At 34.9% G+C, this 24546-nt stretch overlaps 4 non-coding genes across 4 annotated transcripts; 2 read left to right on the top strand and 2 right to left on the bottom strand.

Moving 5' to 3' along the window:
- Positions 1-294: 294 nt before the first annotated feature.
- TRNAM-CAU (transfer RNA methionine (anticodon CAU)) lies at positions 295-367 on the top strand. The gene has a single exon. It is a non-coding gene; the product is annotated as a tRNA-Met (tRNA).
- An 11215-nt stretch (positions 368-11582) lies between these two features.
- TRNAD-GUC (transfer RNA aspartic acid (anticodon GUC)) lies at positions 11583-11654 on the top strand. The gene has a single exon. It is a non-coding gene; the product is annotated as a tRNA-Asp (tRNA).
- A 4683-nt stretch (positions 11655-16337) lies between these two features.
- TRNAD-GUC (transfer RNA aspartic acid (anticodon GUC)) lies at positions 16338-16409 on the bottom strand. Its single transcript has one exon. It is a non-coding gene; the product is annotated as a tRNA-Asp (tRNA).
- Positions 16410-18403: 1994 nt separating this feature from the next.
- On the bottom strand, positions 18404-18477 carry TRNAI-AAU (transfer RNA isoleucine (anticodon AAU)). Its single transcript has one exon. It is a non-coding gene; the product is annotated as a tRNA-Ile (tRNA).
- Between the last annotated feature and the right edge of the window lie 6069 nt (positions 18478-24546).

Raw genomic sequence — 24546 nt, 5'->3', positions numbered from 1 at the left:
AGAGAGTGACAGAGAGAACAACAGAAGTAGGAGAGAATCAAGAAAAAAGAGAAGAATGATGATATCCAGCTCTCTCTCACGGGATAAATCAGAATTTTTTTTTTTTTTTTTTGGCTGGTGCAGTGTAAGCCTCAGGTTTCCTTGCACCATATGACTAATAATAATAATAATAATAATAAGTTAAAAACATTATCTTATAATCAGACCCATACGGTATTCAATTTTCGTCTGATTCACAAGCACTTAACCAGCGTACTTTTGAAAATATACATAATTAAAACAGTATTTCGCAACGCCTCAGTAGCGCAGTAGGCAGCGCGTCAGTCTCATAATCTGAAGGTCGTGAGTTCGATCCTCACCTGGGGCATTATTTTTAATTTTTTTAAATTTTGTTTTTATCAATTAAATAAATTTTTGACTTCATAACAAAATTATGCATCAATATCCTTTACCAGTTATTACATTTATACTGTTATAACTTTGTGCAAAGAACTTAAATTCCAATCAGAATAAAGTACTGAATTACAGGGACTATAGCAATGCTTAATATGGATTAATATAAAAAAACAATAAATTTTATTTTTCTTAAATTTTATTAATTTTATATTCTTAAAATATATATTATTAATAATGTGTTTTAAAAAATCATTTTTAAAACATATTATTGATGTTTTAAAAATTCAACATGCCGTGTAATAAACATTCTCATGGTAATTTTGTCTAGAACAGAAAATAGAAGTAAAATATTCGAAATATATATTTAGCTTTTAATTAAATGACAAAGAAGTGTGGATCCTTTCAAATGCCATACTGAGAAAATATGTTTCATATGATATAATGCAGTCATATTCCACTAGATGGCGGCACAATCAGCAGATGCAAGTTGTAACGCTTGTCATTCCAATAATCAAATATAGATAAAAATAAATCGTTATTGCACTGTTGTCATACAGAATTATCTTAAATAATTCAACAGTCATAAATAAATCATTAAAAATTCACTATTATGTTCTCTATTATAATTATAAGCTCTATTATATTTTGGTGTTCTCTATTATATTTTGGGTCGAAAAGTGAAAAACAATTGGAGATCACGTGATAGGCTAATGTCCCTTTTTTTGAGTGTTTTAGTGATAGGCTAATGTCCCCTTTTTTTTTTTTAAACTGCACATTTTAGAAGGGAAGAGTAAACTCTCCAACTCAATCACGTCTTCACATTTATAAATTTAAATTATTCGATAAACTATGATAATAATAATACACAAATAATTATAATAATAGTAACCAAAAATGAATACAGTACTAATATTTTCAAAGACAGTAACAACTTTATTAGAAATGGGCATGCGCGTTAGTACTCTGTGGATTTTGATGGACGCATTAGTTTGTAGATCCGAAACTGGTGGCGCTGGGATTAATTCAATAAGTGGCCATTGTATCTTTCTACTCTGTACGCTGTATTTCTCATTTATTTAAAAAAATAATCGTTACTGATGCCTCTCAACGAATACAGTGCATAAAATATAAAATACCTAAATATTGCTAATAATAATTTTAAGTATTTACTGAAATGTGTCAGTAAAAAAAAAGGTAAAAATAATAATAAACGGAAACACGAGAGATTTCCATTAACATTTTTACTGGGACATTTAAATCACTCTTGTTTTGTTTTCAAAACAACTTTGATTGAAACCAGCTTGTCAAAATGGAAGTCGACAGGTGCCTAATAGAAAGGACTTTACAGGTTATTTGTTTATATTACCCAACGCGTAAAAGGAAGTAAAATACGTATCACACACATACAACCTACATATGAAGTAACAAGTAAAGTATGTTCTAGCAAACACTAGCCCGTGTTGCATGTTTGTATAAGCCAGTGGTATTAAATTCCAACGAGCCCCAACGCACATTAAAAACACCTCTATTATCCCTTTTATATTCCCCACGTTAGAGTTCTCTTTATGGATCATAAAATCGCTAAATACTCTGGCTTTGTGTAGCCAGCTTTTGGTTATTAAACTAATTTGGTTTCGTGGTTCCTTGGGATTAAAATAAAACGTTTTATGTGCTGACCGAGTGACGGGTTAACCGTTGTGAGTTTAATGAATTCTTAAACTGATCTTAGACGTTTAGCGTCGGGATGTCTTACAAAATGATCAACACAGGGAAATGGTTTCGATATTTTCTGGTTCTTTCTAAGTTAAGAAGAAAGGAAGAAAGCAATTTTTATAGCCAAGGTTTCAACAGCATAATCGTGAACAAAATGAACTGAAAAAACTGGAAGAATGGATGGTAGATTGAAAAGTCTGCCCTCTTGTCATATTGTAAACAGAAATAAAATAAGCATATCAAAAAAGAAAAAGTGGTTCATCACAATTTATCTTGTCTCATAATAACTTTTAAGAAGACGATAACTTATTAATTGAACTAATTAAACTCATTAATTGAACTAGTTGAACTATAAAATAAACTTACACTCTGTACACTGTATTTCTCATTTATTTAAAAATAATTGTTGCTGATGCCTCTCATAAAATATAAAATACCTAAATATTGCTAATATTAAATATTAATTTTAAGTATTTCCTTAAACGTGTCAGCAAAAAAAAAACAATAATAAATAAAATATTAATAATAAATAAATAAAATAAAGTTTAGCCAAACTAGCAGATTTGAAACATCTAAAATTGTATGCCACAAAAGTTTCGTTCTTGGAAGCATAATTATTATTATTTATTTAGTCAAGAATAAGACACAGTTGATTCGATCTTTGAACAACCAACTACCTGTGGAGAGGGGAGTACATTATAATCTCCACAGCTACTCGATGGAGTACTCAGATTAAATTGGAAGGTCAGAAACAACTACGGCTCAGTTCACTTGGTCAGTACGTCGTACGGTTAAAACGGGTCGGCTACTAATCGAAGAACAATGGAGATAGGTAGAAAGAGTGTTGACTTCCAATGATAATTAAAGGATCCTCTTCCGACATTGCTTGTCTAGAAGGCAAGATATTAAATTTATCAAGAGAGTTGGATGGAAACAACATCTGCCTTTCCACACCACCTCCGTGGTGTGGAAAGGCAGCAAGGCAAGAGCTGGGCAGTGAGAAAAGGGTTTTTAGTAACCATCTTCTGCTTCCATGGTATCGTGTTCAAGATTTTTTTTTTTTTTTTTTTTATGTGAACCCCAAACACTAGAGGTATTAGAACCTATAGTACTTAGTACCGTGCTTGGGTTTGAGGTTAAGAAGACGAAAGAAGATATTTGTTGACATTGGACTTGAACTTCTGTAGATTGTAATTTTCAGGAAATACGTATGAAGGAAGGTTGTTCCAGAAAACGGCAGTTGAATGAATAAATGAGGAAGATGAAAAGATTGCATGCAGAATGGCACATGAAGTAGTAATGGATTTCCCTACCACCCTATTTATCCTACAGCAGATTCAATATTTATTCAATCATCAAAGATGGGACTTTGTGTATTATTGGGGACTGAGAATCAGATGATCGAGGCATAAAGTGAGATAAACATAAGGCACCTCTGGGGAGTTGGGCAGTGTCATAAAGGTCCTAACATCCCACAAGGTCTTGCTTTGTGGTACACAAATCATACACACCACACCTGGCCAAGACCAAGATGATGATGATCATTGGAATTTAATTCGAATCTTCTGATATCTGCTATATGTTAACAACAAGCACTTTTTTGTTATTGGTAGCTGAGCAGATTTTGAATATTTCGGTTCCAAGGCGATGGACTGTATGTGTTTTTCAAGTAGTTGAACGTAGCTATTATTATGGGAAAGCGCTATGGGTAGCATTGACGTTCCTTTGAAATGAAAAGATCTTAATATCTGTGTAGCTCAAAGAGTTTTCAGATGAGGCAAGAAAAGATTCCATGGCTCTTGCCAAGAACACTCCTTGTGGTTCATCTGTAGTGATTATCTGCCCTTAACGAAGATTGTTGTTAAAATTGTTTAAATGCAGGCCAATCAACTTTGTAACGCTCAAGATGAAAGTTCTTGATCATGAAAGCAATTTAAAGAGATTTTTAATTAAATTAAGCTTTAAAAATACATCCATTTGAAATTTAGTTTAATTCAAATAATTTAATTTAATGAAATCAGCTAACTTCAAAAACTTCACCAATTCAGAAATTTCAATTTGATAATAAAATAAAATTTATTATCTGTTTATACTCCAAGACGACCACATGGAAAGAAGAGTTGACACGATAGAGAGAATACAAGAAACAGCACCTTATTTAAAATGATATCAGTTGATATTAATGGCGTTTTTATTTGTTAATATATATAAATTATCACTTAAATAAATTTATTAGCTCATAATAAATAAATTAATTAATGACCCTCTTGGATTCTTTATCAAAAGAACTGTCGGTTCTTTACAACCATATTATTGATAGGATGTTCGATATTAGTTCAATTGCCTTCGATATTTTTTATTTTAAATAGATGATTTGTCATGATGTTTAGCTATTTCTCATGATCCAAATGGAGATTATTTTAATCAGATAACATAAAGCAATCTTAGATAACCTTTGCTGTTCATACTCCATTGTTGCTGTTTCTATGAATCCGATAAGCACTCTCTGGAGAAATGGAAGCAGGTTATCTTTGGCTTCGCATATAATGTTTCGAGATATTTTATCATTCTTATAGCTTGACTACAGCTCTGGCCTCAGATTTCTTAAGCAAATCTTCTAACCCCTATTCTCAGTTATTAGAAACCCGTCTTCTGGAAGATAACATTCACTAGTTGTGGGGTTTTCTACTTTCTTTTAGGGGTTCAGGAGAGAGGAAGAGGCTTTCATAAGATTTTCTCACTCTCCGTTGAATCAATTGATTGATAGAAAGAAATTAAATATTGAAATTAACTAATATATTAAAAAAATAAATATTCTTTTCTTATTTATCTGTTTGTTTATCATTATTTTATTTGTTTGTTTATCGATATATTTTTGTTTATTTGCTTATTTATGTATTTAATATTTATTTATTTTAATTTTATTATTTAAAATTTTGTTGTATTTTAAATTCTTAAGATACCACAAAATTTTGAATAATAAAATTAAAATAAACAAATATTAAATACATAAATAAACAAATAAACAAAAATATATCGATAAACAAATAAATAAATATGAAGATAAACAAATAAATAAATATGAAGATAAACAAACAGATAAATAAAAGATTATACTGTATATACTGTATAAACAAACAAATAAGAAGTAAATAAATAAATTAATTAACGAATAAAAATGGACGGTTTCAAACGCAGGTTTCGCAATACATTTGAAATAGCTTAAAATATAACGCTTCTCTTGCATTAACTTTTGCAATCAACCGCTAGGGGACGCTGTGGTTGTCTCCAGTGACTGTTGCTGCAAATTAACCCAGCGAAGCATTATATTTAAGCTGTCATATAAATAAAACTAAACAAACAAATAAATGAATAAATAAAGCTAAATAAATAAACGAACAAACAAACAAACAAATAAATAAAACTAAATAAATAAACAACCAACAAGCAAATAAATAAAACTAAACAAACAATATAATAAATAAAACTAAACAAACAATATAATAAATAAACATAAACAAACAATTAACTAAATAAATAAATAACATATATAAACAAATAAACGTGCATCTTCTGAAGGGGGAATAATCACAAATATTTCTTGGGTCCCCTCAAAGGCAGCTCTTACGTGTCCAATAACTTTGTGTTTATAGCTGTTTACCCAATCCAAACATGATTTGAAATAAACTGAAGGGTTGCAGAGTATCCTATTGACTTCAATCATTCTTCGTATAAGCTAATTATTCCTAAACGATTTAATAAATCTGAGTGGTACATGAGAGTACAATAGCACACGCGTTTGAGTTGACCGTGATTTCAGCTCTCGATGCTGCTAAATATGGCATTGTTTTGTAATTCTCTATTTTATAAACTCCTCTGACCCTATGTCGCCGTCCGGAGTATAAACAGAAAAAAATATTTTATTTAAAAATTAAATTTTAAAAACTTAAAAGGAAAAAATAATAAAATAAATACAAAATTTAAAATAATAAAATAAAATAAATACAAAATACAAAATAAAAAATATAAAATAAATAGAAAGACCAAAAAAAAAAAAAGCGCATCTATGTGCGTTTACACTTAGACGCACTAGGCGCGAGACCGGGGTCCCAATATTTGGGGGCCCAAAAATTAAAAACGCACCTCTACAGAAACTTAAGCCAAGGGAAAAAAAAAATAAAAAAATAATTGAACGCAAAGGAAGCACAGACTTTTGTTTGTTTCTCAAGCAGAGTTTGTTTTTGTTCGAGCATAGTGGAGTGTTGAGTGCACATCGCGAGCTAAGAAGGGAGATTATTTGAAAGGAGTTCAAGACACTTGATGGAATGAAAATGAAAGCCAAAATGGCCATTAGCGCTTCGTCGTCCTACATATTTACAATAAAACAGTCGAGTAAAAGTATCAGACGCGTCTTCTTCCTTATCTTTCAATACTTGAGAATAAGAGTAGAAGACTGGACGAACATTACACCCCGTTTGTGTGACACAACAAAAGGACAGTCGACGAAAACTCGTTACTGCGCACTGAATGACGCAACAATGAGACATTTGCTCGCGACTCGTGAGAGAGGTGATATGGCGTCTGCTCATAAAAGAGCGTGTAAGGAAGGTTAAGGACAAGAACATGAGTGCGACTTCTGTTTTAGCGGCACTCCGGCCTGTAATTTAGCAGTTCGCGTACTATTTTACCTTCTAACCTTCTTTTAATAGCTGTAAGAAAAAGGAAAACAGGAAATCTAGAATGGGAGTCCGTTCACCCACTTTTATGGTGTGGTAACATAAAAGGAGCTTGCTGAGAGTCGTGTGTAAAGACAGCCATTATTTCTATTGTTACACGGAATTTCTTATAGGCCGCTTCCTGTTTATAATAGACGCACGAAAGTCGTCTGCTCAGAACAATAGACTTCCTTTTAGTGAAAATTTTTTATTTTCTCCAAATAATTAGCTCAATACGTAAAACTGAAAGCATGATGGGACGGAAATGTTCAGTAATCCTTGGGGCGTACAGATCTCCCCCCCCACCCCAATTGTTTTCTTTTGAAATATTATAAATTCCATGATGGTTATATGAATATCTATATGATTATATGATCTCTCACATGCTGTGGTCGTATAGATATACATATAATGACCCGGAATTTTATATTGTCTTCGTGGTTATCATTAAATAAACTTTTGTTTTATTTGAAGACAATCTAACCTAAAAATTTGCTTAAGGCAGGGTTGTGTCGAGGAGAAGTTTTTATTGTCAATAAACATTAAAGGCAATATTTGGTTTGTGACGTCCTCCTTTTATTTTATTTATTCATTATTTATTTATTTTTTATTGCCCTTTCTAACATAACCCAGACATTGTCAACTGGATTCAGATATGGAGAATTAGGCAGCCAGGGTAGATGGTGGAAATTTTGGGAATGTTTCTCTAACCATTCAAACAATTTTTGCGCGGTAGACAGTTGAGTTGTGTTCATATCGTGTGACAACTTATATTTGCGTACTATCTGTTGACGCCAATTGAAAAAGGTTCTAATTTTTTGGCCACTGAGTATATAAACTAGTAAAATTACACAAATCACAATACTTGAGAACTCTTTTTAAAGCAGTTGACAATGGACAGAAAAATAATTGTATTTATTAAAAAGTAGAAGCGTTTCAAATCAGCTTCTGTTAACTCTGAGACACTAGATAGGTTTTCATAGGGACGTGGACTTCGCACTCTAGTGCTTTGTGATCAGTTGAGAAAATATGAGGAAGGATCTTTCACTGAAAGGGAAGTAAAGAGCGAGTCTAGTTGGGATTTACCTAGAGTGCAAATATAGGGTTAGCAGACTTCTTCCGTTTTCGCAAACAGTTCCTGTAACTGACTACCTGTCCCGGAATGTCCCCGATTTTTAGAATGTACCACTGGAAAAGTGATTCATGAGAACTGTAAATCATCACTTACTCGAGCCTGGTCGCTTTACATCAATAAGTACCCATTACATCATCGACGATGACATATTACCTTTATGTCCAGTTGGACTTAAATTTTGTGAAGGCAAGATTTGTTTTGCTGTGAGCATTAAGACTATGTGGTATTAATAAAGCAGTTTAAATCCTGATGGCCTCAGAAAAAAAAAAAGCATAGGAGAGGACAGAATAGTCCTAACTTCATTTCATTTAATAATAATAATATTATTATTATTTATCCCTGATTGGAGGGTCCGGGTATTGCTACCAAGTACACAGGGTGGTTGTTGGTATGTCTGGTGTTACTGTTGGTCGAGAACTCTCTGACTATCCTACAGGTGTTCAGGATTGCGACTTTCTGGAGTTCCTTGTAGGTATTCGCTGGGAGACCTCTTGCTCCTAGGCTATTATGTAGGGTCTTTGGCACCATACCGGTGGTTGACACGATGATTGGGATGGTCGTTACTGGTTGCATATGCCACATCTCTTTGATCTCCTGTCTTTCTTTAAATTGACGCTGCTTTTGTTCCCATATGTGAAAGGAAAAAAATAGGAAACCCTAGTTCAAATTTCACTGATTTAGGCCATAACATGTTTAGACAATACAGGATTGTTCTACTTCAAGACGCCTTTTGTTCGAGTTTTTGGTATCGGACGTTGATGACTTCTGATCTATAAGTGATGAACTGACGGGACACCGTGTTGGAACAGAGGATAGATCAAGATGATGTATAAAGTGATGAGGCATTTAGACATGCCATGCACATGAAAGAAATATCGAAAATTCTTAACATCGCGCGGACTTGACAACGTCCTCATATACTGATGGCCAGTTTTTTTAGGAACAGTTACCTGCTAGCAAGTAGGTCACCTCATTTAATCCTTTAGAACAACCTAAATTCTTCTTGGTATGGACTCAACGAAGTGTCAAAGGCGTGTCACAGGGACACTGGCCCAAGTTGACTCAATTGCTTCCAGGAATAGTTGCAAGGTGGTTGCAGATCACTACTTCGAAGAATTCGCTCCATCTCGTCCTACAGGTGCTCAGTTGGACAGATATCTGGTAACCGGGGAGGTCACTGCAGTAGGCTGAATTCATTTTCACGTTCCTAGAACTAGTACGGACAGGTGGAGCTGTTTCTTATGGAGCGGTGAATTCTTTGGATGGTGGGAGTGCACCCAATACACTGGCTACTCAGTGTATGAACTTGCATAAGAAAATGGCCTAAGTTCGAATCACGTCGATGACTCGATTCGAACTTAGCTCCAGTCTCAGGTGAGGACTGTGGTTTTTTTTCCTCCTTGGAGAACTCGGATTTTTCGTGCAGCAGCAAACCGACCGAAGGATACACGCAATTACAGACACTATATACTAACGCCTCATAGTTAGCTGTCTGTGTTGCTTAACTCACACCTACGTCTTAAATGTTTTAAGATTCGCTTAAGATGCTCACTGATCCCTGGTCTTTTCTAGTGAATGAATCGAATGAATCATTTCAATAAATCATTTCAATGAATCATTGAATAATCGAATGAATCATTTTAACGATAGAAACATAATCGAATGATTTGCTGTAATCTCAGTAGCCAGTTTATTAGATGTACTCTCAACCATCTAAAGAATTTACCACTCCATAAGCGACAGCTCCACTTGTCCATACTAGTTCCAGGAATGTGAGAGTGAATTCAACCTACTGCGGTGTTATTATATTAACTACAGCAGAAATGCGAAATGCGTGTTAATCTTCCAACTGTTGTTAAAATTCAGGAGAAATAAGTAAACTGCATTACAAAAATGTTGACCGTATACTATGATTTCGGTACACGTTGCTATTTGTTTATTTTATTAAACCACAGAAAATCTGTGAAATGTGTATTGCATTCCAAGTTTTATTAAAAATTCAGGAAGAAATTAAGTAAGGTATTAAAAAAACATTGAGTGATATTAGATTGTGAGAAGTATGTGTAGTGATGTGCAAACAATTACTTTTAGTCATTATTAGTCAATCAGTAACTATTGGTAACAAATTGCTTGCTAATTAAATTAAACAAATTAAATAGTCATCCATAGTCATAGATTTTGCCCACTAAAGTGATCATCTTTAGTCCATTTTGGGGGAGGGGCTAAAAAAATTTAAAAAATTATTTTCTGTTTACTCCAGGGCAGCCATACAGAACTAGGGAGTTCACAAGGAAGAGAGCAGACAAGAAAATCACCGTATTTAGCAGTCACCCTAGCTTGAATCAAGGTACAACTTAAATGCGTGTGCTGCTCTACCTACCCTAGTATTTGACTACTCGAATAAGGAACGCGACACTGATGTTCTACAAATGAGACCAGCCAGGAAACCACAATCACGTGATCAAACAATCATCTGTGGGGAAGACAAATGTTAGCAAATAATAATGATTCATGATTTATAACAAAAGAGCGAAAAACAACTTTTATGCGCAAACAGAGAACATTTCGTTTCTGCGCATCTACCATATTGCCTATTTATTTTTCCAACCAACGCATGTCAACAAACACAATATTCAGTGCTATGTTGACATGTATATAAAAAATAAATAATAATAATAACTGCCGGATTTTTATTAGTGCGATTTTAATGAAATTTGGGAAGGCTCAATAATTCGTTCCAAACGAGAAAAAATAAAATAAAATAAAATGAAAATTCATCTACTGGGAGTCGATTTATTACATGAAAACGGACGGACGGACATGGTAAAAACAACGTATTATGAATATAATATGTCTAGTCTTCAAAAATTGCTTTAAAAAAAAAAAAAGCGCTTAAATAAAACATTCCGATTAGGTGGCGCTGTATCTCGCTGAAAGATAAGATGGAAGTCTTTTAGCTGGAAAGGAAATCTTGCAAATACATTAAAATACAGCCTCGATTTCTGTTTTCTCAGTGACAACAAGGACGAAAATTGTCTCTATAACAGTGTCATGCAGTAATCCATGACAAACATTTATTTAGGAATACTCACGTACGTGTTCAAGACACGTTATGTCTGTTAACCTTTCGAAATGCTGTATAAAAGAATGTTTGCTTATTCGAGAAACGTAATCCTTTTAAGATAATCGCTAGCCCCTGCAACGTAGCTCAGAGCTTCTACAGTAAGTCCTTTGGCCTTGACCGATCATTCAATCTGAATGCTCGAGGCAACCAATAAGCACGTATAGTCAAGATATAATTCGTGAACTTGTCTGCAGGATTCTTAACAAAAGTGAGACACGTCGAATTGATTATCTCAGCTGAGGGGAATGGAGGGGGGGACATGTTTAATTTTTTGATTCTTATGAGCTGTTAAAGTAAGCTTTCTATTTGTTATTTTTTTATCCATTTTGTATTTCAGACAACTGCTGACTTTTGTAAATATAAATAAATAAATCTTTATTGTCGGCCAGAGATTTTGCAACAAATAGAAAAAACAAAACGCTGAACATTACTCACAACTTGGTGTGACGTCATCAGAGATAAAGTCACAACTTACTATAGTAAGAGCAGTTTACTAAGTTCCTCGGTAGTATAGTGGTAAGTATCCCCGCCTGTCACGCGGGAGACCGGGGTTCGATTCCCCGCCGGGGAGAATTTTTTTTTTTTTTTTTTTCCTTTTAAATCTGTGGCCGTGAAGGGTGTTGTTTATGGAAGGATGCAAAAAATGTATTGTCATACACACAAATATTTAAGTAAAGTGCAAATTAGAGCTAGGTTTAATGCCATCTGGATGGTGGTGATCAACTAGGGAAGTGTTATTTAATCGAAGTATAAGAGGAGGCAACTCGTTTTGAAGGATTTCACAGTATGAGACTCTATAATGATACCTAACATACAAACTTCGTTGTATGCGCATCAGGTTTCTGGGAGCATTGCCAACAGGAGTCTGTCATCAGCACGATCTGATGATGAGTAGCGGTAAGATACTTGAAACGTTACCTTAATGTATAGTAGTTTAAGCGAATCGCTTAATAAACTATATTATTAATTTTTCAAGTGGTATAAAATACAGTATAATAATAACCTTCATAAAAATTTCGAATTTTCTTAAAAATTCAACTATGTAGTAATGATAGATATGTAGCTGGGGCTACACTTCAACTGAAAAATAACAGTACGTTGGAGTGCAGTGCAAAGAGAAAGAACTGAATAAATGAAACGAATGCCAGAAGGATGACTGACAGTGTGTATGTGAGTAAGAAAGAACAAAAACTACTTAATGTTGAATCTAATTTCTGCTGAATCTAAAAAAAAAATAGATAATATAAAATGTAAGAAAAAACTATAAAACAGAATGAGAGCAGAGTCAATGAGGATCATGAGTGGAAAAAATTGCCTGTCTACCCCATTCCCACCCCTGGATTGACTGGTAGGCATGTGGACCAGTATGCCTTCCCCTGCCATTGGTTGGTTGTTCACCCCCCATCTTGGGTGGCACCCTCCCCCACCGCCAACAATCACATTCCCCCCCGGAGCAGGATAGGTATCCAGAACTGGGAAGGCTCTTCTGTCCCTCCTTTCAATTAGGCGGGCACCTTCACTACTGCTCCCCCTCTATCCTTCTATCACTTTCTCCCCCTCCCACTTCCTATCCCCCACTAATCCGTTCACAATTTCTTTCTTTTTTTACTTGGCTCTCGCTGGGCTAAGAAGTCGGATGAACAACGCAACCAACATAACCAACACTCACTAACCTACATAAAAATGGCCTTTACAGAGTTTTGTATTTATCACATTGCTTGATGCGGAGTTAGGGGAACCCCAGAGTCGCATTACAATTAATACTATACACTATGTAGCAATGATGCGATTGCATTACCAATGTTGTAGAAAAGGGCTTACTCAAATAAACCACACTCTGGTAGACCGGAAACTGAGAACTGCATTCGACCTACTGATGAACATATTCTTCGTAGAGTTGTACCCAACACTCCGAAAAGAATGAATGCCTTCATGAGTGAGGTGAACACTTCCAGTACATTCTGTAACAGTTTTTATTAAATTTTGTATTCGTTTTTAATAAAATTTCGTGGTACTGAAAACTGCGATAATTTTAATTATATAACACACGGTAGAATGTACAATGTATTCTATTTCCTACTATTATAGCTTATTACCAGGCCCCTTAGCATTCATTTCACAAATATACGTGGTCTCAATTCTAATCTCAACGATGTCCATTTCCACTTGCAGTCCGCCAAACCCCATGTACTTTTTCTGACAGAATCTAAGTTATCGGTTGATTCAACTACTGCTCATCTCAGTTGCCCAAATTATTTACTGTATGATTCCTTTCGCCTCAAAGGTAGTACTTGTGCATATGTCTGTTCCGATATTCCCTGTCAGCGACTTGGCAGTTTGGAATCTCCTCTCTTTGATCTTCTCTGGCTTAAAATCTCTCTGCCTCATTGTGTCAAATTCATCTGTTGTCTCTACCGTTCTCCCAACTCCACCAATCACTTGGAGCTTTTTGACTTCCTTTCTTTGCAACTTGACTTTCTCCAGTCCAACTTTCCTAACAGTGAGGTAATTTTTCTTGGTGATTTTAATGTTCCGTTTCTAGTCACACGTTTTCTTCACACCGGCTTCCGTTTTCTAGTCACACCGACCCAGCTGGTCGAGATGCTGAGGCTTTTGCAATTACTAATGACCTCGCACAGATTGTTCATTTACCTACAAGAATACCGGACAATCCTAATCATACAGCCAACACGTTTGATCTTTTTCTCGCAAACAACCCTTCTAAGTACACGGTTGAAGTGAGAGGTCCTTTAGGCACTTCAGATCACAACTTGGTGAATGTCTCTTCTCCAATGGAGCCTTTATCTCATGGCTATTCCCAACCTCGTGTTGTTTGGCATTACAAGAATGCAAAATGGGATGACCTGCCAGATTTCTTTTCTTCTCTTCCATGGTCGGATTACTGTTTCAAAACTTCTGATGTCAATGTTTGCTCAGATCGTGTCAGTGTAATTATTCTTGCAGGAATGGAATCCTTTATCCCACACTCCACCACTTTAAAATCTCGTCCTTTATCTAAACTTTGGTTTTCCAATAAATGTGCTAAGGCTGTTCAAGAGAAGAACGTTGCATATCATAATTGGCTTGTTCTTGTTTCTAATTCTTCAGTTTCATTTTCTGCTTACACCAAAGCTCGCAACAATTGTAAAGCAGTTATTAATCAGTCCAAACTAGAGTTTGAACAGGCTAAGAGTAGAAAACTTGCTTCTTGCCCTAATGGTAGCCGAGCATTCTGGTCCCTTGCCAAAGCTATTGGCCGCAACTTTTGCCCATCTCTGCTCCCACCTCTGTCCAAACAGGATGGTTCTGTTGTCACTTCAGCCAAGGATAAAGCTCACCTGCTAGCATCCCATTTTTCTTCCAACTCATATATTAATGATCTTGGTAAAACACTTCCCACCATTCCCAACACGCTCCATTCAATGCCTCCTGTGGTCTTCCGTCAGAAGGATATCAGAAGGATTTTGATGAATCTTGATGCTAAGAAAGCTCCAGGTCCTCATGGTATTTCTCCACTTGTTTTCAAAACCTGTGCTCCTGAACTTACTCCTATTCTTTGCCGCCTTTTTTCACTTTCATATTCCAAAGGTGTTTTTCCTTCTGCTTAGAAATTTGCTCATATCCAGCCAGTTCCTAAAAGGGGTGACAAATCCCTCCCATCCAATTATCGTCCTATTGCAGTTACTTCTACTCTTTTTAATGGAGAAATCAATTAACCGCCAACTCTTAATCTACCTAGAAACCTTCCATCTGATCAACGATCGCCAGTATGGATTTCGTCACTGTCGATCCTCTGGTGATATTCTGTCTTATGTTACCCATTTATGGACTAATTCAATGGAAAGGTTCGGTGAAACACAAGTAGTTGCTCTTGACACCTCAAAGGCTTTCGATCGTGTTTGGCATAAAGGTCTTCTAAACGAGCTTCCATCTTATGGTTTGCCAAGTGCTTTTAGTAATTGGTTATCCAGTTTTCTCTCTGATCGCTCACTGAGGGTGATGGTAGATGGTTCTCTGTCTTTTAACTTCTCCACTAATGCCGGTGTCCCCCAAGGTTCAGTTCTTTCCCCCACTCTTTTCCTCCTGTATATTAATGACCTTCTTCCATTGACTGGAAATCCTATCCATAGTCTTCCTGATGATAGCACATTGCATTCCACTTTCCGTTTTGAGAAACCTTGTCTTGCTCAATCAGCTTCAACTTCTTGAAAATCTACTACCAATTCCTTAAATACCGATCTTCAGGTAATTCTCCAGTGGGGCAAAGGCAACTTAGTTGATTTCAACCCTTCTAAAACTCAATCTTGTCTTATATCTCGCAAAAAGGATTCTTCTGCTCCTATGCTTATCTTTAGTGACACTCCGATTTCTAGGCAAAATGATATATCTCTTTTGGGGATTACCCTGACTTCTAATCTCTCTTGGCACAAGCACATTACAAGTATTGCTTCCTCTGCATCTAAAAAACTTGGTTTTCTCTTTTGCTCTCGGCGTTACTTTTCTTCCAAACAGCTGTTCACTCTGTATAAATCGCAAATCCGCCCTGCCATGGAATATTGTTCCCACATCTGGGGTGGTGCCCCCAAAACCTCTCTCAGGCTTCTTGATTCCATTCAGAAGAGGGCAGTTGGGTTAATTAATGACTCCTCTCTAACAGAGTCTCTCCACTCGCTTTCTCATAGATGTACTGTTTCTGCTTCATGCCTTTTCTACAGATACTTCCATGGACATTGTTCTTCTGAATTGGCTTCTATAATTCCCTCTCTCTCTTTCAAAACAGTCCGAACACGTGCCGCCACCAGCCAACATCCATTTACTGTCCAACTTCAAACCCACAGAACCAACTTTTCATCTTCCTCGTTTATTCATTCAACTGCCGTTTTCTGGAACAACCTTCCTTCATACGTATTTCCTGAAAATTACAGTCTACAGATGTTCAAGGCCAACAAATATCTTGTTTCGTCTTCTCTACCTCCAACCCAAGCACAGTACTAAGTACTATAGGTTCTAATACCTCTCGTGTTTGGGGTTTACATAAAAAAAAATAATAAATAAATAAAAAATGCATAAAGAGCCTATTGTCTTTATAGCACCACCATCCGGTTGGCATGAAACCTAGCGTATGACAATGATCCAACTCTAATTTGCACTTTTCTTAAATATTTGTGTATATGACAATACATTTCTTGCATCCTTCCATAAACAACACCCTTCACGGCCACAGGTTAAAAAAAAAAAAAAAAAAAAAAATATACTCCCCGGCGGGGAATCGAACCCCGGTCTCCCGCGTGACAGGCGGGGATACTTACCACTATACTACCGAGGAACTTGCTAAGTGTTCTTAGTATAGTAAGTTGTGACTACCTCTTAACATGTCATTCCGTCTGCCCGTCCGCACGTAATAACTCGACTCTCAGGTGTTTGTGAAATTTTATATTTTGCTATTTTTAAATGACTCTTACACGCGTTCCAAATTTCATTAATATCGAAATAACAGAAATCTGAATAATAATAATATCATTATTTATTTTTCATATATATCATATAGGCTATTCATAAACCGTACAGAGTAGTTGAAGTACTGGATATTACGTTTATTGTCGTGCGCTGGTTCGGGAGAAGAATGAATGGGTAATATGGCGAATGCACAGAAACGAAATAGTTTTGGTTTGTACATGAAAGTGGTCTTGTTGACTCCACGAATATTGGATTATTGGATCAGTCAAATAACAAAACTGTTCTCAACTTAAGGAATTGAGAACAGTTTTTTACATGACGATGGTTAGAAGATGTGGATTGAAAAACTTCACAACGAGACATTTAAGGGGAGATAACCGATCTAAATCCTCATGGAAAAGGATTATTGTATTTCCGGTTGGTGTCCGAGATCAGTGGTTTCTCTGAAGGTCTGTTACTCCTGTCGTGCATTCTTTGTAGGATTCTCTCACACCTATTTGAAAAGCCCCTAGATCCTGTCCGTTTCTAAAAATGGTGAACCGATTTTGTAACCAATCAGGTCACACGAATGTTGCCCAGATTTTTGTGTAGACCAAACCTTTGTGGTCCAAATAAAGTGGTTAGGCAGTGTATTGGAAGATATTTCTTGCTGCGTGGACTGAGTTATTCAATATTAATTCAGAGTCCCTATATAGTTCAAAAATAATTTATTTTACAAATACGAATGCATCAATTTTCAATTACAGTTGTATCTCTGTTTTATTCTACTCACAGACTGTATAAATAAGCTATTTCGACATGGTTTGACTTTAAGAAACCATTTGAGGTATTAAAATTCCTGAACTCTGGTGGTATACGTGGTATAAAAGTACCTTCAGGACCTTTATGGAGTACTCAGCCTATACGCAAATTTCTCAACAGAAACTTTTCATCAGGATAGGCGTAATTTATTTGCTGTCTTCAAACTTGAACACCCGAACCATCTTATGATTACAGAAAGAACATGAATTGCAGAACTATGGTGAGCATTCAGATGAATCAGTTAATTCTCTTTTCTTTCGATTACAGATACAGGATATATTTACTTAGAGGAACAAAACCCTTCAATAGTACAATGTATAGCTTTTAAGTTAAGTTTAATCGAATTTAAATATTAAAATAAATCGAATTTCAAAATTACAATATGCATCTAATTTAAGTAAAGTGTATTTATCATAACATATCATTTAGAAATTTTGGATTAAATTATTTGATATTTTATTTGGATTTTTTTAATGATCTGTATTGTTTATCATAGGCTGCTTAATCTATTAATGTTCGCATCATACATTTAAATTTTAGATTTTAATTTAATTTGAAAGAAATAAAAACTTGGAATAAAAATAGAAACTTACTGCTCTTTTAGAACTTCTATTTTTAAGTTTTTTAAATTTTTAAGTTTTTTCATTATCATTAAAACAAATTTATATACCTAAATAGTATATGGGTAAAGATATAGTAAGATTAACAAAAATGATTAAAATCTGGCCCGTATTTTTAAATTTTTTAAGCTTTTTTCATTATCATTAAAACAAATTTATATACCTAAATAGTATATGGGTAAAGATATAGTAAGATTAGCAAAAATGATTAAAATTTGGCCCGTATTTTTAAATTTTTTAAGCTTTTTTCATTATCATTAAAACAAATTTATATACCTAAATAGTATATGGGTAAAGATATAGTAAGATTAGCAAAAATGATTAAAATCTGGCCCGTATTTTTAAATTTTTTAAGCTTTTTTCATTATCATTAAAACAAATTTATATACCTAAATAGTATATGGGTAAAGATATAGTAAGATTAGCAAAAATGATTAAAATTTGGCCCGTATGGGGATCGAACCCACGACCTTCGCGTTATTAGCACGACGCTCTAGCCAACTGAGCTAACGGGCCCTGTGAAGCCGATATTTTTTAAAACATTTTTAACACTAGGTTCCCTAATATAAGTGAGACCCCTTTTCTAGCTAATCAGATAAACCAATCAATTGTATTTCATCTCATTTAAGTATAGCCTAAGTAAAAAAAAATAGGAACCCGAAAACTTGGTCACTTTTAAGACACGAGTGATCATTTGAGGTATGATATCACAAATACAAATTCCATAAAATTATATACCAATATAATTCCATAAAATTTTTATACCAATTCCAGGAATTATTAGAATATGCCTTTATGATGCTTAATAAATACATAATTTTACAAAATGTAAAATTATAAATCTATGTTGCATATCTATAATAGAAGAAATATGAATAAAAGGGTATAACGAAAGGGAAAGAAAAAAAAAACATTAAAAATGTAAATAATCAAATAATTTAAAGTGTAATTTTGAAGAGTAATTTAGTCTAGAAAAAAGTTAAATTTTAGTTCGATTAATTTTTAAATATACTGTAATATAAAAACATATTAACTATACATTACTATCTTCTTTTTATAACCAGTATTTATTATTAATTAACATCCTCAAGTATATACACCATAATGGGTTTTGAATAGGTTTACCGGTGTAAAAGCGAAATATTTTCTTAATTTTGTAACGGTTTTTTCCTCTTAACATTGGTATGAAAATAAAAAGTTATGGAGCTTTCATTTTTTTATTTTTTTAATAATGTACTTTTATACAAATTTTGTTTATCCAGTAAATACATGTACCTTTAATATCAGCTAATTCTACGTGCTACTGGTGGTGTAAGTTTTAACAATTATAGAGGGCGCTAATATAATAATTATTGTTGTATTAGCGCCCTCTATATTTGTCATTCTTTTGGATATCCATTGGGGTTGTGTATTATCATTAATAATGATTTCGAGTATGGAATAACTTATAAATCTGTAATAAATTGATAATTTCCTTCTTATTTGACTATGTTTACACAATAAACATATATTGAAAGAGAAATTACTGAGTAATTTAATCAATTCAAGAAAATAATAGCGATGCATGTGGAAACTTTAATAAATAAAACATTTTGGGATAAAAAAAAGAAAAGGATTATTTTCCTCTTATTTACTTTGTCCTATATCTGAAGAGAAAGCTCTCAGACTCTCACTGTTCAAACTAGAACAGCGCAAACAAAATTGTTCTCAACCGTGATGTTAGATAAAAGGCAGTCTGTGAACGAGATGGACGAGGTGGAGGAGAGATAATCCCTACCATTCCTCCCACATTTTATATTTTTGTTTTCCTTTTATGTCTTCTCTTATACCACATACCTGAGTGAAAATTTACATTAAATAATCTTGATATTTGCTCAAAAATTTCCGGTACCTTGCGGGAAGAAAATCTGTTTCAAACAAGGGGTAATGACTGGGAATAGGCAAAGCGCGAGCTGTTTCTAGTTGGTTATCATAAACTGGTGGCGGATGTTCGAACACTTCTTTCTCTACAGGTTCGTAAATTACTGGAAGAGGTTTCTCTCCTGGTTCGTAAATTACTGGAAGAGGTTTCTCTCCTGGTTCGTAAATTACTGGAGGAGGTTTCCCTTCTGGTTCATAAATTACTGGAGGAGGTTTCCCTTCTGGTTCGTAAATAACTGTGGGAGATTTCACTTCGGGTTCGTACACTTCGACAGGAGGTTTCTCTTCCGGTTCGTATACCAGGGCTGGAGGTTTCTCTTCCGGTTCATATATTCCGACTGGAGGTTTCTCTTCCGTTTCATATACTACGACTGGTGGTTTCTCTTCCGGTTCATAGATTACAGCAGCCAAAACAGGAGGAGGTTTCTCCACATTGATGTTAACGTCTGCAGGGTCACTGGGGGCTGTTCCCGGTTCGTTGGTCTTGATTACGACACGAAATCCTTTCTCGTCGGCTATGTAATCAACGTGCCGGTATAGGCCGCTGGCATCGGTGTATCCGTAAGAGCCTTTTACACGACCGTGTTCATCCGAAGCCTCCTCGCGATGCTGTCCGTTTCCATGGTGATCTTTCACTGCATAGCCAAACTGATAACGTTGGATTTTGTCCTGGGAAGAAAAAGCTTTCAATATTGAAAAGGATACATTTTTTATCAGTTATTTATATTAACAATAAATCATATAGCAATTAATTTTATTAGCAATAAATTTATGCAAATTAGCAATACATTGATGGACATTAATTGAACATAACATTAATGAATATCACCTTCTCTGAACTTTAAAGTATGGCACCTTCGAGAACTAAGTGGGGGAAATTATTCATTTATTTTATTTATTTATGTTTTCACCCCTGTGTGGTCTGTCTGTTCAGTTTCCCAGGGTTGCTTCCTTCTGATAATGAGAAAGATACAACACCTGCTAATCGCTAGGATAAAATTTAGGTATCAATGATTATCACCAGATCTGTCGGAAGTTTGAGACTACAGTGTTCTCATCACGTACAGTACAGAATTCCTATATTCGGATGTTGTCGGCCTTATCCATTGGAGGCGCGGCCCTCGGAGCTATTGGGGGCCCAATTTTTGTAATCAATATTTGTACCAGATTTTAGAGAGTTATATCTAGAACTAGAACGGTTTTAAGAGTACATTTCAATAAATATTAAGCACAAACAGCTGAACTCATTCACATTTGTAAAATTTTATGACTCTGTTGTCCTTTCATCTGCCTTTGCAGCCAGCAGGATTTAAACTATATGGATAACACACTCGTCTTGACCTTGTGGGTAGGATTGTGGTAGGATTATGGCAGTTGGTAGGATTGTGGAACTGTTGGTAGAATTTTGAGAGAAAGGCATGGAAATGCATCGCCCATTCCTCACTTGTTGTTAAAACATTTCTGGCGAAACATGGCAATGTACAGTTTAACCATTCACTCAATTCTCTAGATCTAGCACCAGCGGACTTCTTCCTCTTTCCCAAAGAGATTTGAGGATGTTGAAGACAGAGAAAAATGTAACGGCCGAACTGAATATCATCTCTTTGGATGACTTCTGTGACTCTTTTTCAGAAACTTTTAGAAGGGGGTAATAAGTGCATTCAATCAGGTGGCAATTGATTTGAATAAAAATAAAACCATTTTTGAGCTCTTTCACTGAAACATTGTTGCTGCACACCATATAACTGAACTGGACTTCAATTAGAATTGCAACCGTAGCATTTTCCATTCTACATAAATCCAAAATAAACGTGATTTTTTCCCTGTCAAGTTTTTATGATACTAATAAATATTTAGAGGTAACTACTAATTAATACACTGATTACACCACAGTTATTATCTTTATAATCAACAAATCAACATGGCATTCAGTGATCTCTGCCTGTTTCGTGGTCAGGTTGTGTGCATGGGACCAACAAATTGGCAGAGGTTTCAGAACATGATGCTCATAATAAATGAGGTTTTTTAGGGATATAAATATTATTTGTAATCTTAATATTTCTAAACATTTTCTAGACCTTAATTTTGAAAATACCAAAAATTTTAAACATTTTTAGAATTTTTTCTTTAGCTAATTTTATTTACTATCATCTTAGATGGTTCAAATAAGCCTACTTTTGGCTCATCTGGGCGTCCGACCCCACATTCGAACCAGTTTATTTTATACATCCGCGGAATAGTGTGATTACATTGCGGAATTATTTAAAATTGGAAAACAAACAGTTTCATCTTCATATTTGGTCTATCCAGCTGAATTAACGTGTTTAAACATACAATAATCCATTAAGAAAATTTTTCGAAATATTAGTAAACTCCGAGCAGAATTTTAAAATATTTATTTAATTTTTTAAACGTTTAAAAAAAACAAAACAAAATAGAAACTCTTTCCAATCAGGAAACTTTTTCAAGAAAATTAAAAATAAAAGTTTAACCCGTCAGGTGTAGCGCCACGATTTTTGTAACAAATAGGGTTATTGTTTATTTATCTAACATTAACTTTGTCACTGCAGCGTTAACGTTATATAAATTAACAAAGATAATTACCAATCCTCACATCTATTCGGTATCTTGTCTCAGTATGTTAATGAACACTTGACTATTCAAAGACAGCCAGCATCTGTGTTGTGTAGGCCGACATTGAAAAGGTCTTTGATAGGATCAGATATGAATAGCTTCGATGTCTTGATCAAGCTGGGGAGTTATACTGAAGGGGACAATTAGGGATATGTTTGGCTCGGCCACAAACAAACTGTGTATCAATAGCTATAGAGAGAGGGGTGCGACAGGGCTGTCCCAAGAACCCAACGTTGTTTGTATTAGGTTTGGAGGAGATCTAGAATTTCCAGTGTGGTTCTTATGAATACAACCACTTGGAACTGAGAAGGAGGTTTTAACATCCTCAGGCTCAACTGTCTGTTGTTCTCTAGGGCTATTAGTTTCTGCAGTAGAGCTGCGAGCAACGAATATCTAATCAGGTTTTACATAGGACAGAACATCTCACCCTCTTCTGAGTCTAAAATATCAAAAGAGACCAGCTATTAACAGAACCCCCTACTCTACAGGGCAAACTTTTAAGTTGATAGACAGCTTTTGACTGAAGAGAAATTAGGCCCATAGCTGAGCTCCCCACATTATCCGATTGCCACATTTGGGCTATAGATCCCAAATTTAAAGGGAAGTCAAACTTTGCCCTCATGGCAATGGAGAAAAACCATTAGGCATCTTTTGTGGAGTTGCAGGCTGGCAAGGGAGATTTGATATAATGTGTTATTTTGCTTCTCCCTGATTGGAAGCAGGTCCTCTACGATTGCAGAGTGGCATAGGTCAGGTCCAGATCATAGTCATACCACTGAATAAACGTACTGTACTTCATTTCCTTTGGCTTAATTTTAAAATATTTTTTTAAATTTCAATTTAAAATACTTTTGGTTTAAAATATTTAAAATAATTTAAAATATTGTTTTTAATTCAATGCGAAAAATAAGACTTTTTGATCGTCACTACATAGACTTAACATTCTCAGCCGAATGAACTTTGCTTTTACAACTAGTGGGCCTAGGTATTGTACTTCTTTTGGACAAATAACTGTCGTCATTTATTTAAAAAGATATCAAAGCAGTGTCTAAATGTTAAATAAATAGAAATAATCTTTTGGTGACGCAATTTGTTTTACAGTGATGCAATATCCAGGCAACTCGTTATACAGAGCCTAAGTTAATTCCATGAGATGTCAGACCATTACGTTTGTTAGGCAGTTTAAATCCTGTCGGCTACACTTTCCTCCTACTTTTTATGACTTTGAAAGGAACAAAATAAAATTAAATACTTTATGATTTCGACAATTTAAGTGAAAATTGGATTATCGGTGCTCTTCTGTATTAATCTCGTTTTCTAATGTAAGCTTCTAGTAGTGCATGCATATCTGTAGTGTATGTGGTGGAGTTTTTATAGAAGCATTAGTGACTAAGGCCATATTGTTCAGTGTATGTCTGTAAATTGTGTATGTTCTGTGGTCGATTTTCCGTTTGCTGGACAAAAAAACCCCAATTTCAGGGAGAAAAACCATGCTATCTCGCCTAAGACTAACTAACTCAGCCACGTTGTGAAAAAGCCCATAAAAATTCCTCACCTCATCGACAGGACTCGAACTCAGGTATTTTTCACCCGGTATGGTACGCATATCTATTTATACATAAATGTATATTGAGTAACAAATAACATTTAAATATTTTAATATTCATTTAGTGCTTTCAGCACGATCTGTACAGCATAATATAGTTTTTGTAAGCAAAATTAGATTTTTCAATGTGTTCTAGTGATAATGTTTAAGCGACCAAATTTTTTCTGTAACCAAACTGAACACCTAGTTGTATCATTTTGAATTCTTGGGTCATCATACGACAAAAAGCCAGTGATGCTTTACTCAGCCTTTAGGGGCACCAGGACAAGCATTTTGAAACCGGTACTGTCCCTAACAAATCAGTACGTGTGGATACTTAGATGATTTACTAAGAGCTACTAAAGAGCTACTATATTAGACAAATTAAACATGAAAATTTTAGCATTCAAAGACTATTTCAGAAGTAACAATAATCTCTTTTCTTA

Source organism: Mastigoproctus giganteus, chromosome 6 (assembly GCF_048544385.1).
Source record: "Mastigoproctus giganteus isolate SK-2022 chromosome 6, ASM4854438v1, whole genome shotgun sequence".
In the NCBI taxonomy this organism is placed as follows: domain Eukaryota; kingdom Metazoa; phylum Arthropoda; class Arachnida; order Uropygi; family Thelyphonidae; genus Mastigoproctus; species Mastigoproctus giganteus.
The sequence above is the reverse complement of the archived record's forward strand: the minus strand, read 5'-3'. Positions and strand labels throughout refer to the sequence as shown.